Source organism: Platalea leucorodia (assembly GCF_965183815.1).
Source record: "Platalea leucorodia genome assembly, chromosome: 21".
Lineage (NCBI taxonomy): Eukaryota > Metazoa > Chordata > Aves > Pelecaniformes > Threskiornithidae > Platalea > Platalea leucorodia.
This window is the reverse complement of record NC_138843.1, coordinates 7,393,765-7,399,915: the sequence shown is the minus strand read 5'-3', so window position 1 is coordinate 7,399,915 and position 6,151 is coordinate 7,393,765. Positions and strand designations below refer to the sequence as shown.

The window sequence follows — 6,151 nt, the reverse complement described above, 5'->3', positions numbered from 1 at the left end:
CTGCCCACGTGGGCAGTCCCTGCTCTGTGTTATTGCATGGGCTTAGTTGATCTCAAGGCCACAATTTACTGGCTATCCTGAGGTTCCTATTAGCCCATTACTCCAGCTTGTCATTGTCCTTTGTGATGACCACCCTGCCCTCCAGTGTAGTGTCTGCTCTCCTCAATGTGGTGTCTTCTACAAATGTTATGAAAAAGCACTCGCTCGTGTCCACTGAGCCATTAGAAACATGTTAAACACAGCCAGTGGCAGGACAGCCCCCTGCAGGACCCTGCTAGCTAGATGCCTCCAGGCAGAGGACCACTCATTGACCACGTCCCTCTGAGTCTGACCGTCCATCTGGTTAATTACATATCAGCTTATCCAGCCATACAGACCAGAATATTCTATTTTGGGCATGAGAATATTGGGGGCGGAGGGAGGTAAGGTTGAAAAGTTCACTGACTTCCAGGTTAAAAGCCAACCACTGCTCTCCCTGGGTCCACCAAGCCTGTCCTTTCAGCAGAGAAAGCAAAGAGGATGGTGAGAGCCAAACTCCCCTGGGTAAAGCCAGTCCCCTTCTCGTTCAGACACCCAGAAATGGGATCCGAGTCAACACGAGCTGGGGCACAGCCTTTCACTCCGCTGCATATCCTTTGGGCATTTCTGAAAGGTGCATGCAACGTTTGCATTTTCCCCATTGTCAGGGAGTTCCCACAGACTCCCTGACCTCTGAAAGATGCTGGAGAGTGGCCTCGCTGTGACAGTGGCCTGCTCACTCAGCTCCCTGGGATGCTGCCCCTCCTGTCCCATACACTAGGAAGCATTTGCTCAAGTGATCCCTGACTTGGTCCCCATCCACTGCTGGTTGATCTCCTCCAGAGTCCTGCCCTGAGTCACAGAGGCCTGGGAGACCTTGCTGGGGAAGACTGAGGCAAAGAGGACACCGAGAATCTCACATCTATCTACACCTGCTCTTCCTAAATTCAGCAGTGGCCACACAGGACCTTTGTTTTTCCTTTAACTGTTCCTGAAGCAGTAAACACTCCTTATGGTGGCCTACAATTGCCTTTCAAGTTTAGACTGAGTTTTGATCTGGACCCTTGCTGAGCTTGGAGGATGCTGTCCTTGAACAGCAGCTGTCCTGAGCTCTGCCACCATGTCACAGCTCTGTCTGTTCAGGAACAGCTCCAGCTCTTCGTGGCTGTGCCCCTGGCTGAGGGCACTGCTGCACATTTGGGCTGAAGCACTGCAATGTGCAACCAGGCAAGGTCTGACTTGCTGTAAGGAATCCTGGTAGCAAACACCAAAGACCCCGTGTGTGCAAAGGCTTTTCTTCATAACAGAGAGATGGCATGAACAAAAGAGAGACGAATGTCTTTCTAGCCTCAGGTCTAAAGACCCAGAATGAAATGCGTGTTTCACTCAATTGAGTATATCCTCCCAGCTTGAAGAAATTAGATCTTTCCTTGTCACCTTCCTGCATGTCCTGTCTAATACTGGGACAAAAAAGTAGATTCCCATGCCCAAGTCTTTTTCTGATAGCACATCTAAGTGTCTCTCCCTGCAGCTGAGGGAGGGAACATCAGGGGTGCCTTCGGGCTGTTTCACAGCAGGTTCCCCTGGAGCCCCAGGGACACCTGGGAGGGAGCCCAGAGGGGCAGAGAAAGTGCTGCCCTGGGCTGGGCCTCTGCTGCTGAGCTGGGCTGGGCTCCTGGGATGGAGGGAGCTGCTGGCAAGAGGGCAGCACTGCAGAGGCACAGCTCTGCCCAGGAGCAGCTCCTCTGCAAAGGGCAGCAGAACTGAGGGCACCGCCTGCAGGCACCGAGGGGAGATGGGAGAAGTAAGAGGGATGTTACAGGCTGCATGAGGTGGGATGATGCTGAGAGCTCACTGGAGGAGAAGTCTTCACAGCGCTTAACACAGTAAGTCTCTGGCAGCAGGGCAATGCACACGGTGTCTTGGAGGGGTCTCCTAGACATGGCACATCGTGCTGCAGCTAGGAATTGGCAGGATGGCACGCAGGTTTTCTTTACTGTGGAGGACATGCTGCAAAGCAGGGATACTCAGCCACACTGTCAGAGGAGAGGACACGACAGCTGCCTTCTCCAAAGAATTAGTGCAGGGGTGTGCATCCAGGGCTTCCCAGGGCTGTCCTTCAGAGCAGGGTCCCTGCACAACAGGGGGCTGAGTGCTGGGGCAGGGACTCTGCTGCCGGCCAGGGTCAGCACTCAGCCTGCCTGGGGAGCTTCCCAAGGAGCTGTGGGGAGAACCTGTGGGTGGAAGGAGTGACCCCTGGCAGGGAAGGATCCCTCTGCTGTCCAGAGTGGGTCAGGGCGCCTCATACTTCTACATCACCCAGAGGACAGTTGCAGAGGTTCATTTTAAAGATGGTTGTCAAGGATGGGAATGCTGGAAAGAAAAGAAAGTTTTACTTTGAGTTTTTCCATTCTTGGTTGTCTGGGTGGGCAGTGGGAGATGGGCATTTATCTCTCTCCTCTGGAGTTGGCAATGAGACCCCAGTTCTCGCTAGGACTTGTCTGAGCTGCTCCTTAGCCCCTGCACACACAGAGATGCCCCTGGGCAGTGCCCTGCTGCCAGGAGGTGCCTGCAGGGCAGAGCTGAGCACACAGCAGGTGGGATGGGCTCTGTGAGCATGAAGAGGGAGGGGAAGTGGGGACAGTGAAAGAGGTCGTGGCCAAGAAGAGCTCCAGGCAGCAGAGACATGGGTAGGAAGGAAGGGAGACAGATGGGGGGGGGGGGGGGGGTGTGAGGATTCAAGTGCAGCTCAGACACCAACGCTGCCTGTGCTGTCGTGCACATATGGCCATGGAGGAAAAGCACCAGCTCGCACCCTGTTCACCTGTGGGGCTCTGGGTACTGCAGTGTGTGGCTAGCAGTGATCTCACCCTCCCTTCAGGACGTAACAAATTCAGGAGAGTTGACTCTTTCCTTGGGAGGTCCTGCTGGGCTGCAGGCTGCCCTCCCGTAGGGCACAGCTCTCCCAGGGCATCTCTGTGGTTTGCAGGAGCCCCATGGAGAAGACACCTCGGTGTTAAGGCCATTGAAACACTACTGGGCGGCTGCATGCAGGCAGCTGTAATGAGCCCTCTGTGTCCCTGGTTGGGAGGACAGAGCTGAGATCCTCCTCAGGTACGATGAGATGGGTGAGGGGGTTGGAGATCTGCACTGGGAAACTGGATTCCTCTGCTCCCAGCACTGGCCTCTTTCTTTTGGGGGGAACACCCGAGTGCGATAGTCCTCCAGGTGGAAGAGCTGCCAGCACAGGGCAGCTGAGAGCAGGGCTGATGCACAGAGCGGCTGTCCTCACTCTGCACTAAGGGACAGTCCCTGTGCCCAGTCTCAGGCCCACAAGGTTTCCCTTGCAGTGCAGCAGAAATGCCAGGCATTGCTGCATTCAAACCACTCTTCAGCTGTGCTGGGGCAACTAGAACAGAAGGCTCAAACCAAACTCCCCACAGCTCTGCTCTGCAGTCAGGTGAATTGGGAGCTATAATGCTTATAAGCTCTTTGATATTAGTATTGGATGTAATCTGAGATCACCCTGAGTTCCTATTTACCTACTGCTGTAGGGCAGGACTGACCCCTGCAGAGCCCCCAGCAGAGCCTCCTGCTCCCTGGGGCACCCTCAGCCAGCACCAACCAGAGCTCACCAAAGCTCTTCCTGAAAAGTGAAAGGCAGTTTGGGGGCTTTCTATAAGAAATCGAATGGATTTTTCTCAAAGCAGTCTGCCCTAACTTCTCCCTTCCTTTACCTCCTTGAAGAGATCCCCATGCCAAGAGGGATAAAATGTCCAACACCAGCTTCACCGCTGAGTTCCTCCTCCTGGCATTCACAGAGACGTGGCAGCTGCAGCTCTTGCACTTCTGGCTCTTCCTGGGCATCTACCTGGCTGCCCTCCTGGGCAACGGCCTCATCATCACAGTTGTATCCTGTGACCACCGCCTCCACACCCCCGTGTACTTCTTCCTCCTCAACCTCTCTGTTCTCCACCTGGGCTCCATCTCCCCAAAGCCATGGCCAATTCCCTCTGGAACACCAGGGCCATCTCCTACACAGGATGTGCTGCCCAACTCTTTCTGTTTGTCTTTTTGATTTCAGCAGAATTTTATTTTCTCAGCATCATGGCCTATGACCGCTCTGTTGCCATCTGCAAACCCCTGCACTACGGGACCCTCCTGGGCAGCAGAGCTTGTGTCCATATGGCAGCAGCTGCCTGGGGCGCTTGATTCCTCTATTCTCTCCTGCACGCTGCCAATACATTTTCACTACCCCTCTGCCGAGGCAATGCTGTGGACCAGTTCTTCTGTGAAATCCCCCACATCCTCAAGCTCTCCTGCTCACACTTCTACCTCAGGGAGGTTGCGTCTCTTGTGGCCAGTGTCTTTTTGGGCTTTGGGTGTTTTGTTTTCATTCTTTTCTCCTATATGCAGATCTTCAGGGCTGTGCTGAGAATTCCCTGTCAGCAGGGACGCCACAAAGCCTTTTCCACATGCCTCCCTCACCTGGCCGTAGTCTCCCTGTTTATCAGCACCTCATTTTTTGCCTACCTGAAGCCCCCTTCCATTTCCTCCCCATCCCTCGACCTGGCGGTGGCGGTGTTGTACTCGGTGGTGCCTCCAGCAGTGAACCCCCTCATCTACAGCATGAGGAACAAAGGATGCCTTATGGAAACTGATCTAATAGACACTGTTTCACTGACAATAACCTCCCTCCGCTCCTCTGCACATTTCCCACAGTTTGTCTTAGGCCATGAGTCTGCTTTTTTCTCTCATGATAGTGCTCCTTAGAGATAATTTGCTGGGTTTATTCTCCTTCTGTGGAGGTTTGATCCTGTTGTGTCTGACTCTTGGACAACACTGTGTCAGATGTTGCCTGTCAGATAGCAGCTCTTCAGTAAAAGGTCAGCTCCTGGGTGTAGTGCCTGAAGTTCCTCCAAAGTTGCTTCCAAGAAAATATCTAAGATTTTTTTAGTTTAAAGTTTCTGTTCTTCTTTCCTTCTCAGTGGTTTTGACGTTAACCGGTAACACTGAATTCCATTGGATCAAAAGTTCTGGTTTTAAAGGCTCACTTCTTGGTGTCCAGTGGCAGGGGAGATGGTCCATCAGCTCCCCATTATCTCCTCAGGTTCCTTCGTGTCTGACAGGACTGATGGCATGTACCAGATTCTCTGGCAATGGTGGGGAGAGGTTGGGAACTCACCATTTTCCCTGGGGTTGGAATGAATGGACAGTCAGAAGCTGAAACACTGTCAAAGGTAAAGACCCCCAAAAGTAAAGCAGTAAATCGAGGTATCCACGAAGACGGACTCTGCAGTGCCATGGGGCTCAGTGGGGACTCGGCAGGCACAGGGAAGGGAGAGTGGAGAGCTGCAGGAGCTGCCTGAGGATCCCCAAGGGCCAGGACTCTGGTGCTGTCCTGGGGAGTAGGGCTGGTGGCAGCAGAGGAGGGGGAAATTCAGTCAGGGTTGGGGTTCACCTACATTATGAATTCAGGAGAGCCAGAGAGTGCCTAGCCTCTGTTCCCTCATGCCCTGGGGGCCAGCACCAGCCGTGGCGCTGATGGGGAGCCTGAACCCTGCTGTCTTGCCCCCCAGCAGCTGCTGTGGCCTTCAGAGGGGCTGGGGCTGTGGGGTGAGTGCCCAGAGCTCTGCAGCAGCCTGCGCTGGGCAGTGCCATGGAGCCAGCCCAGGCTGGGCTGCTCTGCTGGGATGGGCTGGGCTGGGCTGGGCTGGGCTTGGGAGAGGGCGGGGAGGTGGGGAGAGGTGGGGAGGGGCTGGGCTGGGCTGGAAAGAGCCCAGGAGAGAAAAAGGCCAGTGTAGAGCTAAGGTGTGTAAGTGTGCAGGGTAGGGGCAGCCAGCACTGCCAGTGCAGAGCCAGGTGTCATGGTGAAGGAAGCAAGGCATCCAAAGTGCAGAAGAGAGGGTCCTGGTTTGTGCCATGTTTCCAGGACACCCTGGGAAAGCTGCCCCAGGAAATTTGTCCCAGACCAGTCCCACCCGGCAGCCATTCCCATCTCTGGCCATACACCCCAGCCCTGAGGAAGGACCTTTGCTGCATGGTCACCCCCATCCTCCTTTGGGGCTGAGTCATACCCAACTCCACCGCCATTATTAATCAAAAGGAAACTAATTTCCTCCTGACAGCCATT

General features: G+C 54.4%; 1 pseudogene across 1 annotated transcript; it reads left to right on the top strand.

The window, feature by feature from the left end:
- Nucleotides 1-4,011: 4,011 nt before the first annotated feature.
- LOC309599598 (olfactory receptor 14C36-like) lies at nt 4,012-4,791 on the top strand (annotated as a pseudogene). Its single transcript has one exon. The product of its transcript is annotated as an olfactory receptor 14C36-like (transcript).
- The last annotated feature ends 1,360 nt before the right edge of the window (nt 4,792-6,151 follow it).